Raw genomic sequence first — 12092 nt, 5'->3', positions numbered from 1 at the left:
CAAGAGAGAGCTGGGGCAGTTATCCTTACATCAGACAAAACTTAAAGACAAAGACTGTAATAAAAGACAAGGAAGGGCACTACACAATGACAGAGGGGTCAATCCAACAAGAGAATATCACATCTGTAAATATTAATGCGTCTAACATAGAAGCACCTAAATATGTAAAGCAAATATTAACAGACCTAAAGAGAGAGGGTGGCTTCCAGGGTTACGTCCTTATACATAAGGAAGATCTTCTGCTCCTCCTTCTTCTTCTTCTTCTTTTTTTTTTTAAAGATTTTATTTCTTTATTTGACAGAGAGAGATCACAAGTAGGCAGAGAGGCAGGCAGAGAGAGAGAGAGAGGGAAGCAGGCTCCCTGCTGAGCAGAGAGCCCAACGCGGGACTCGATCCCAGGACCCTGAGACCACGACCCGAGCCGAAGGCAGCGGCATAACCCACTGAGCCACCCAGGTGTCCCCCCCCCACTTTTTTTTTTTTTTTTTTAAGATTTTACTTATTTATTTGACAGAGAGAGAGATCACAAGTAGGCAGAGAGAGAGGAAGGGAAGCAGGCTCCCTGCCTAGCAGAGAGCCCGATGGGGGGCTCGATCCCAGAACTCTGGGATCATGACCTGAGCTGAAGGCAGAGGCCCCAACCTACTGAGCCATCCAGGCGCCCCTCTTCTGCTCCTTCTTATTATTTCATTAGGATCTATCCTCACAGAAGAAACTTTACATTTACTGAACACCTCTTGTAGACCACCGACTCGAGGGAAACTATTCCTTATTTCTCCAGCTCTATGAGATAGTATTTCTGTACTCCCATTTTGCAGATAAGAAGGTACCTAACACCACTTGGCACAGACTAAGGTCTTAACACATGTAAAAAGGCAAGAACTACTAATGCAGTCCTATTGCCACCATCTCTATTAAGGCACCTGTCCCAGGACAGAGACCAGAGGGGGCCTGGTCTATCAGATGCCACAGCACCTGCTTTTCCCCACTGTAGCACTCTGCCTTCCTGTGGCAGGGCTAGGTCAAAGGACTGACCATCTTCATTCTCTTGCTATTTTTCACAACCGTCCTAGTGATTTAGAAATACCCAGTGCTGTTTTGTCTCAGCTTCTCAGATTACAATCAGCCTGAGGTCTTTGCTCCCACGAGCCACTCATTTCTTATCTGTGTTTTCAACACATCCTACTGATGGTCTCTCTCTTTGCATTCCACAGCCATGCAGGCTTCTGGGCCAGGTAGGTCACAAAGGGGGCTGGGAGCCTGCATTTCAGCAGGTAGCCTGGGTACTGGCAGCTCAGGCATCCTCCCCAGAGCAGGGCCGGCGGTGGCTGTGCCGCATCAGGCCCTGAGCCTCCTCGCTCTCCCGGGAGGTAGGAGAGAAAGCTGGAAGGAGGACTTACTTCAGAAAGGGGACAGGACCCTGCCTGGGGAGGCTGCTGCTGGAACCAGGACGTAGGTCCCTGGGGTCCTGTTTGTCAGGACTGAAGCTTCGGTTCTAAGAGAGACTTCAGGGAGAGAAAGTGCGGGCCATAGGCAGGACAATGGACAGAACTCGCAATCAACTCTCACCTGGCCCTTCTACTAATCCCAGGAAGTGCGGCTTCCCCTTCCCTACAGGGAATGACCAGGCCACATCTGAGCTGGGAGTGCGTCCTGGTGAGTCATGCCTGACTGATGAGCGCTTCCTTGGCTGAGCCTTTTCTGACCTTCCTCAGAGATCCTCCAGTCTGTAGTGGTTCAGGGGACTTCCTTCTATGGGCAAAACAGCACCACCTGTCTGTTACCCACTCCTGCCCTCATGGACCATCACTCCCTACTCAGCATCATCCCACAGCATCCAGGGTCCCTTAAATACACACAAACTAGAAGGCTCTGATCCCATGTGACACACAAAGAGGCAGGAACGGAGACAGGCATGCGATCCCTCACTGAGCCCGGACCTGTGCCGGGCACTAGGCTGCGCCGTTTCATATTTGTTATTTATTATTCACAACAAGACGGAGAGGAAGTAGTGTTCCCACTCACAGAGAAGCAAATTAAGGCTTCAAAGTAACTTTCCCAAGGTCACAGAGCCCAAATACTTGGTGAAGCCAGGGTTTAAAGTCAAATGTATGTAATCACGAAAAACTTGTGTTCTTTTCTTAACCGTGCCTTCCATAACCCCTAAATCCACACACTTGCCACACTCTATCTCACACATCAAACTTAAAAAAAAAAAAGCGAACCAGGTGTTAATGATTTTTAAATTGTATTGAAAGTTGAGAACAACTGTTTAGAGAAAACTGTCAGTGGATTTATGGACTCTGGTAAAACTGAACTGGAAAAGGCAGACACTTTTACAGCATCTCATCCTCACGTGGTCTTAACAACCTGATCCCAGACAGGGAACTCCGTGTGCTCCAGCACCCGTGACTGGGCCACTCACTTCCGAGGCTGTTTTCTATGTAAAACCTTCCACTCGGACCTTCCATTGCCTGCAAAATGTAAAATGTCTTTTTGTGGGTGCACGGGTGAGATGGGTGATCCTGAACCACGTACCCTCTCACGTGGCCAGCCGTAAATGACTTAGGAAAGTCAGAGGGGTGGGATAAAGGAAATTCGTACCATTTAGAAGGGATAACTTAAGGCATTCTCAGCCCAGAATCTTTCCCTTTTCAGGAAAACAAGGAAGGTAACTACTGTGGTGGGGGGAGGGTAAGATCACATTTACCTACAAAAATACTAACATAGCGCCTTCCCTTGCCTTTGACTGAGTCTTGTCTTTGACTGAGTCTAAACTCGTAAGGTAACGGTGGTCACCACAGGTTGTCCAGATGTCCTATGCGCAGTTGTCTACACATCTGCTTTACTTAAGAAAAAAAAATGAACTAGTTGTGAATGCAGTGTGTTTGGAAGACGTGCAATCTCAAGACATGAAGTCCACAGGGGAAAAGTTGATAAGTATAAACACAGGTGAGAACCATTACGCTTATCTCGGGGAAGCTACAGAAAAAAGGAAAAAAAATCCAAAACACGGGAAATTTTCTTACCTGAGGTTTGTGTGAAATTAAAATGCCCTTTTCCTTCCTTTCTGTCAGAGCTTGAGCGGGGGTGTGGAGGGGCAGAGGGAGAGGCGAAGGAAATCCCAAGCAGGCTCCATGCTTAGTGCAGAGCCTAACGCTGGGCTCAATCCCACAATCCCGAGATTATGACCTGAGCCCAAATAAAGAGTTGGACACAACAGTCTGAGCCAGTTAGGTGCCCCGAAGTTGAAACACTTTTGGGGGGCTGGAGTATTCAGAAAGAATCATGTCCTTTTATAACTAAGTGTCTCTGGATCCTAAAATGGCAAAACCAATAAACATGTCTTAACTGGTGAAGAAGATTGTGGTGGCTATGAGTTCCTTGTCTGGTCCCATCACAGTGTGCCCAGAGGCCAGTCTCTCTACCTGTCCCCCTCCCCTTAGTGATGTCCCTGCTCAGACAGGCCTTCCCTTGAAGCAAGGCTGCTCATTCTGAAAGGTGGAAATAATGCATACAGGGACAAACTTAATAGTTCACCTCTGCTGGGCAATATAGGGCCTTGTCTACCATTGACAACTAAGGAGATAAGAAGTGACGGAGCTATCACCAAAAAACTGGTTGTAAAGATATCTGAACGCTCTTTTTTTTTTTTAAAGATTTTATTTATTTATTTGACAGACAGAGAGCATAAGTAGGCAGAGACGCGGGCAGAGAGAGAGGGAGAAGCAGGCTCCCCACCGAGCAGAGAGCCCGATGCGGGGCTCGATTCTAGGACCCTGGGATCATGACCCGAGCTGGAGGCAGAGGCTTTAACCCACTGAGCACCGAGGCGTCCCCTGAACACTCTTTCTGCTTCAAGGGCTCTGCCTATTGCCACACTGACAAGGCTCTTTACAGAGGTTTAAAACATGACCATTTCGAGGCAGTAATTCTAATGAAGTCTTGTGAAATCCCTTAGGCATATGACGCACCGCTAGCTGAAGCATGCAGGCTTGATAAACTGATATTGGCTCTTCCAGATGCTGAATCAATAGCATGTCAGATTCTGTGGGAAAAAGTACAAAGAGAATAATGGACAAGATTTACGTAGTTTCAAAAAAAAAGTTGAAGTGGAATAAATGACCCATTTTCAGTTAGGTGAGCAACTCAGGATTGCTGAGTCAGCAGCCATACAATAATTGATTTCTATGCATAGAAATAGGCCATCATCCAACCTGCCCCCCATCCCTGCCATGAAGTCCAAATATGAAACCATGACTACACTAGATTGTACTGTCTGCTCTATTCTTCCTAATATTCTATCCTGGACCATGTTCTAAGGATTCTTTCTCTTTCCTTTTTTTTTTTTTTTTTTTTTTTTTAAATAGTGAAACAGGAAAGGAGTTTATTTCAATGAGGCCAACACCGGGAAGACTGCAGACTAGCGTCTCAAAGTTTGTCTCTCCCCATTTCTAAGCATATTAATATATCCCTAACACCATTTAACCAAGACTGCAGGCCAACCTTCCCATTGGATCTGCAGACACGCATAACATTTCCAAATAGATGTGGCAACAAAGAGATGTTTATCTTCAATCAAAGAAAATTCAAAATAAATGACTGGATCCATTTTACATATATCAGAGTTTAAAATAACAATAATTACAATCTAGGTGAAGGGGTGTGTGTATGGGGGGAAGGAACTGATACCGTCATTGCTGGTAGAATAAATTAGTGACACGGTAATTATTATTCGTGTAAGTATCCTTTGAACAACATTAATTCCACTTGTAAGAATTTATCCTACAGATGTGCTCACTGAAGTGGGCAATCATATGTGTAAAAATATTTGGGGGGGACTGTTAGCAAAAGCAACAACTATAACAATAGAGGGAACGGTGAAATCAATTATGGACTATTATGCAGTTCTTATAAAGGATGCACTATATCTAAATCTATAATATGGGAAGATATTTATTTGCATATTTATTGGCATACATGACATTTGTGTAACAGAAATATACACACAGACATTTGCATACGCACAGATGTTTTAAAGACCATACACTGAACCGTCTTCATTCTGGGGTAGTGGGAATGAGGGGCAGGGGTGAGAATGGGGACTTTCAGTTTTTACCTGACAAACTTCAGTAATGTTTGAATATTTAAGAGGAGCTTAAATTGTTATTATAATTTAAAAATTAAAATGAATGATGGCATGCCCTGTGAAGGGTGCCCTGAGCCCATTGACTAAAAGGGAAAAGAGAACAGGCCTCAACTATAAAAATTGGGAAAGAAAAATAGGTATATTTTTACACAGAAACGCCTCTGCTACAGAAATATTCCATTTAAAGATGCAGACCACCCATGCTGAACGTGATACTGGTAAATAACCACTCACTACCAAGAGGGTCTAACAGTCTGCCCAGAATTACTGTGCTAACACGAGCATGTACATGCATATATGTACCTCCAGCTAATTTTTTCTGAATATAAAATTCACATACGTCCACCATAAAAACGGAAAAATGGACAAAACAGAAATTCAAAGTCCCTTGTAATTCTGACTTCCAGAGATCACAACAATACCCGTCTTAAGGCTACTGTAACATTTCTTTATGCATATCCAAAAAATCTGTGTATTTTTAAAATGGAGGGGCGTCTGGAGTGGCTCAGTCAGTTAAGGGTCTGCCTTTGGCTCAGGTCATGATCTCAGGGTTCTGGGTTTGAGCCCCACATCACTGGGCTCCCTGCTAGAAAACTGGCTTTTCCCTCTCCTCTGGCCTTCCCACCACTGGTGCGGCCGCACGCACACTCTCTCTCACACACACAAAATCTTTAAAAATAGAAAAATAAATAAATAAATATGGGATCATGGCTTTACAACTTGTTTTTTTCCCACTTAATAGTGTTGCAAATAGGAGGCACCTGACTGGCTCAGTCGGTTAAGGGTCTGCCTTTGGCTCAGGTCATGATCCCAGGATCCTGGGATTAAGCCCTGCATCTGGGCTCTCTGCTCAGTGGGGAGCCTACTTCTGCCCCTTTTCCCAGCTCATGCATGTGAGCTCTATCTTAATTTTCTTCTTTAAGATTTTATTTATTTATTTGTTAGAGAGAGAGAGAGAGAGAAAGCGAGTGCAAAAGCAGGCAGAGGCAGAGAGAGAAGCATGCTTCCTGTTGAGCAAGGAGCCTGATGCGGGACTCAATCCCAGGATTCTGGGATCATGACCTGAGCTGAAGGCAGCCGCTTTACTGACTGAGCCACCCAGGCGTCCCTCTCTGTATCTTAAATAAATAAATAAAATCTTTAAAAAAATAGTGTTGCATATATCTTTCCATATCAGTGTACACCTCATTCTTTTTAATAGTTACACAGTATTGCAATTTACTGATATATTGTAATTTAAAAAAAAATCAATCCCTATTAAGGATTTACGTGTTTCTAAAGTTTGGGTTCCGTAAGTAAGATTGCAAGACTGCAATCAACCATCCACGTATATGAAAGTTGGCCCATGGGTACTTACATAGATAAACTCCTAGAAGTGAAATACAGTTAGCTTGTTGGAAGGGGACATTAAATTGTCACCATGACTCTATCTCTCTAGGTATTATCTCCTTCCATTTTATACTGAAGAGGCAACTGAGGCTCCGAATGGTTTCACAACTCTGTTAGTGAGTGACCAAACTAGCTTCAAGCCCAGATCCCCCGAGTCTAAGGCACGTACTCTTCCCACTACGTGGATTCACATTCAGGAAGTTAAAGCAAAGTATTCATCAGAACTGAGGAGTGGGGCTGAGCAAAGGGTCTTGAAGCCAGTTCCCCCTGCAATGTCCCTGCTGGGAGGAGCTGGGATTGGACAGATGGGGGGGACATCAGTGTCACCACAGCCCAGAGACTCCACAGTACTGTGGTGTGCTCTGACGTGGCTCAACATGAGGTCTTCCCATTTTAAATCTCTACCAGAACCACAGTGTTCTACACCAGTGTTTTTCCAACTTTTTGATTGCCTTTCACCCTGTCACCAGCATGTACACACGCACAACTGCAACAATACTTCTACTGGCTATCTGCAAAGCATTGTGAAATTTTCACTTTCATAAGAAAAACAGTGCTGGTCAAAACCCCGAGTTTGAAAACTCTCCACTATACCCCAGAAGAGGCCATCTTGATCTCTCCCCGGGCAGGCGGGCATGTAAAAAAGGTGAAGGTCCATCTGAATTCCTCATTCTGGTTTGCTTCCCTGAGCTGGTCCCCTTTCAGCTTTCCATTCCCAGCCACTTTCCACATCTTCGCTCAAGCCCTATCCTCTGGCCCAGGCCAGGTCAGTCCTGCCTGTCATTTTAGCCTTACAAGCCTCCCCCTTTTGAGGGAAAGCTCTGTTTTATCTACCCTCCGTGGCTATCAATCCAAACAGTAACATTCCTTAGACATCCAGTCCAAGTGCAACCTGTCCTGGACATTCTGTCCCATGTTGTTCTCTTCCTTTTCTGTCTCCCAGAGCTTAATACGTGCTTCTGCACGTGGCAACGCAGGTTCTGTCTTGCCTTGCTGCACGTTTGAGACTGGGCCTCTGCAATGAGATCGCCACCATTCCAGGGGCTGTGAGTGATGGGCTGCTTTGTTCTATCCATAGAGGATATAGGGCCCTTCACAATAAGAGCACGGACCACAGCATACTAATAAAAAAGAAATAGGAGTCAAGAATCCGGACTAGGAAAAACTTAAATAAGAGACAAAGTTCAAGGCCATGGCAAGAAAAAAAGAGAACATTAACTTTCACATCATGAAGGGCCACATCAATGTTATCGTGGAGCTCTGAATTTAGCTGGGAAGCTTCCTGGCCATCAAAGGTAAAAGCGGATTAAAGATAGATATATAGACCAATGGAATAGAATAGAGAGCCCAGAAATAAATCCTTGAATATATGGTAAAATGATTTTCAACAAGGGAGCCAAGATCATTCAATGGGGGAAAGGACAGTCTTTTCAACAAATGGTGCTGGGAAAACTGGATATCCACATGCAAAGGAATGAAATTGGAAGTTACCTTACACCACATGTAAAAATTAACTCCACAGGAATAAATACCTAAAACTGTAAAATTCCTAGAAAAAACAGAGGTGGGGGAGCTTTGCAACTCTGCATTTGACAATTATTTCTTAGCTATGCCACCATTAAAGAAAAAGCACAGGCAAAAAATCAAAACAGACAAAATGGTGGGCGCCTGGGTGGCTCAGTGGGTTAAGCCGCTGCCTTCGGCTCAGGTCATGATCTCAGGGTCCTGGGATCGAGTCCCGCATCGGGCTCTCTGCTCAGCAGGGAGCCTGCTTCCATCTCTCTCTCTCTCTGCCTGCCTCTCCATCTACTTGTGATCTCTCTCTATCAAATAAATAAATAAAATCTTTAAAAAAAAAAACAGACAAAATGGGACCTCAAACATATCAAAATCTGTGCATCAAAGGACACAATCAACAGGGTGAAAAAGCAATCCACATAAAGGTGAAGATATTTGCAAATCATATCTGCTAAGGGGTTAATATCCAGAATATATAAAGAACTCCCACAACTCAAGAACAACAAACATCAAACAACCTGACTTAAAAATGGGCAAGAAACCTCGATATTTCTCCAAAGATGATATACAAATGGCCAAAGCGTATGAAAAGACACCGAACATCACTCATCATCAAAGAAATGCAAATCAAAACCACAATGAAATTCCACCTCACACCCATTAAGATGGGTACTATAAAAAAACACAGAAAATAACAAGTGTTGGCAAGGATGTGGAGAAATTGCACCCTGTGCATTGTTGATAGCCACGGTGCAAAATGGTACAGTACTTCCTCAACAAACCAAAAATAAAATCACAAAAGAACTCAGCAATCCCACTCTGGATATATGTCCAAAAGAGCTAAAAGCAGTAGCTCCTATCATGTTCATAAAAGAATGCTTTATCTTAGTCGAAAGACAGAAGCAACCCAAATATCCAGAAGCAGAAAGTGGCATATCCACACAACAGAATATTATTTAGCCTTCAAAAGGAAGGAAATTCTGTCACTTGCTACAACACCGATGAACCTTGGGGACATTATGATCAGTGAAATAAGCCAGTCCCCAAAAGACAACTACTGTAAGATTCCACTTATATGAGACATCTAAAGTAGTCAAACTCATAGAAACAGAAAGTAGAAGGGTGGTTGCCAGGACCAGGGGTTAGGGGGAAATGGCTGCTGTTGTTTACACAGAGTTTACGGAGTTTCAGTTTTGCAAAATGAGAAAGTTCTCGAGATCCCCATCTCGAGATGTACTGTGAATATACTTAACGCTGAAGTGTACTTGTATTTTATTAGTACTAAGCTGTACATTTTAAAAATGGTTAAGATGATAAATTTTATGTGTACTTTACCACAATTTAAGACAAAAGGTAAAAAGGGAGACAATCACATAATTTTATGATTAGAGAAGAATCACATGCTTACCCCAGGGTCTAGGGTTTTGCCTATGTTTTCAAAGAATCTTAAGTAGTGAGCTGTATGCCCTTCCCATGTAGTCTAGGGCCACGGCCACCCCTAGTGAAAATAGCTGCAGTTATCCTCCTTGGCTGAGGAAATTGCTCTAGTTTCGGCCTCCAACACTTTGTGAAACCTTTGTACTCTTCTTTGGGCCTCCTCTTCTGTCCCCTTGGCTTTGTAGTGCATTCACCCTTCTCTCTTGGCCCTAGAGCCTGTGACATTCATCCCTGCAATCAACCCAGGCTTTCCAGTTAGTGCACCTCAGGGCAAGGTGTCTACATCTGGGGCTCTACCTAAACCGGGTGGGGGGGATTGGAGGCAGGGAGTAGATTTCACAAAAATGATGGGAGAAATCAATGTTCTAAACTGTCTTCCTACAGCAAATGCACTTAGAATTTCATTATATATGTAAAATTTATTTCTTACAATGCCATTTAATAAAAGCATTTCATTACAGGGCAGAACATCAAAATGCAAATCAGTGAAGGCAAAATAATATTCAAAGAGTTGTATTTGGAAGCCGCTTTTTTTTTTTTTTTTTAAAAAAACAAGTTTATTTATTTGAGAGACAGAGAGAGCGAGCCCACTAGCAGTGGGGGAGGGGCAAAGGGAAAGAGAAGCAGACTCCCCACCCAGCATAGAGCCTGAAGCAGGGCTCCATCCCAGGACCTGAGATCAACACCCAAACTGAACACAGACATTTAACTGGTTGACTGAGCCACCCAGGTGCCCCGAAGCCCCTCTCTTCCAGAGAAAATACTTCCTTTGTGCACTCAGATAATCTTGTCGTCTGTGCCAACTACGTACATTTTACTAAGTGCTTGCATTGTGGTTATTTGTATCATTTTGTTTTCCCTGATAGATTGTGAGCTGTATGAAGGCAGGAAATATATCTTATTCATCCCTGTATTTCTCATGTTTAGCACAAAACTATGTTTAGTGTTGGCTGTGCTTTAATCTATAGAAAGGTGTTAAATATTATAGGCTATACTACGTGTTCTTTAAATATACACATCAATCAATATGAAAAATAATAGAAACACCTATAAAATAACACATTTTAAAAGCACTCTAGGAGATCCTTATATCCACCAGAAAATGACACATAAATGAATTTACTTAGCAGTGCCTGGGTGGCTCAGTTGGTTAAGCATCTGACATCAGCTCAGGTCATGGAGCTCTAAGTCCTGGGACTTAGCTCGCTGTTGGGCTCTCTGCTCAGCAGGAAGTCTGCTTCTCCATCTCCCTCTGCTCCTCCCCCACCTCCCCTGCCCCTCCCAGCACGCCCCAACCCCCTCATAGAAATAGATAAAATCTTTTACAAAATGAACTCACTTAAATCATGGCTAAATTTTGTAAATAAATCTTTTTTGGCAGATAAGGCTCAATTGATGAAACTTAATATTATGAAAATGTTGACTTCTTTTTATGTTGATCAAAATTTAGATATTATTGCTATCTCATGCTAGTTCTCAGAATGAACAAAATGAGTAAATTACTGACTTCAGGGGATATATTTTATCTGACAACAACGTATGCTGGCACAATGTAATAACCCTTCACTTTAGGTTTGCATTGTACAACTTGATTACTAAAATGGTCATTTTTTTTCCCCACAAATATTAAAGGAAGGGCTCATCAATTTTCCAAAGACCTCCCCCAAATTCTAAAAAATTCACATCATCCTTTTTGAGGCATCTCTCATGGTATTATCCTTAGTGATTCTTTTTTCTGTGAATCTCTTTCCTGTGATTTAGGCGGTTTTTGAACATCACTTTCAAGGACTCCGTGGGATCTTCCAACTTTTTGAAGATTTGCATTTTCACCCTGCTGTCAGTTCGGTTTGCGATGTCTCCTGTTCACCACACTGGAGAGACTGGCCAATGGCTGGCATAGGTTACGTGACGGAAGGTGAATGAGCCCTGATTTCCCAAGTCTGTGTCGTGTTATTCTGATTTTCTGTGGGGCCCCTGATCATGACAGCTTGGATGAAAAGGCTCCTTTCCAGAGCTTCCCCCCCATCAGGGCTTTCTCTGTCTGCCCCCTCACAAAGTGATCACAAACCCCAAACCCTGTGTTGACAAGCCTCCAACACAAACGGAGGGAGTTCATCAGAAGCTCTGTTTCGTCAGCCCTCAGAGAAGATAAGGGGGAACTTCCATACTTGCTCAGTTCATTCTGAAGTTTCATAATTGTCACGATTGGGAAAAAATAAATTGCTTCTCATGAAAATGATAGAGAACTTCTTGTGAAATTCACCATTCTGGGGGGGATCAAAGAATTCATTGAAACTTGTGTGTGCATCTACGTGTGTGTTGCTACTTTCTTAAAGCCAAAAGGATGAGTAATGCTAGTGAGGAAGAAAAGCATCTTTTCCCACCAGGCCCATTTTAACCACCTAGGCCTTGGAAAAAAGATAGTTTCTAGGATTAACTGCCTCAGCAGGAACACTGCAAAGATGTCAAGTGCTGTGCTTACTAAATTTTATTATTCCACTTATTTGCACTAATGCACACCCCCCCCATTTCCCCACACAGTTGTGACAGGAATACACTCTAAGCAAAAGCTAGGCAACACACTCAAATAATCTAAGTC

General features: G+C 43.3%; 1 long non-coding RNA gene across 1 annotated transcript; it reads left to right on the top strand.

Moving 5' to 3' along the window:
* The first annotated feature begins 424 nt into the window (after positions 1 to 424).
* LOC116574608 lies at positions 425 to 11729 on the top strand. Its single transcript, XR_004279390.1, has 2 exons — positions 425 to 456; positions 11255 to 11729. It is a non-coding gene; the product is annotated as an uncharacterized LOC116574608 (long non-coding RNA).
* Positions 11730 to 12092: the final 363 nt, after the last annotated feature.

This window comes from Mustela erminea, chromosome 15, assembly GCF_009829155.1.
Source record: "Mustela erminea isolate mMusErm1 chromosome 15, mMusErm1.Pri, whole genome shotgun sequence".
Taxonomy (NCBI): domain Eukaryota; kingdom Metazoa; phylum Chordata; class Mammalia; order Carnivora; family Mustelidae; genus Mustela; species Mustela erminea.
This window is presented reverse-complemented; position numbering and strand designations above follow the sequence as displayed.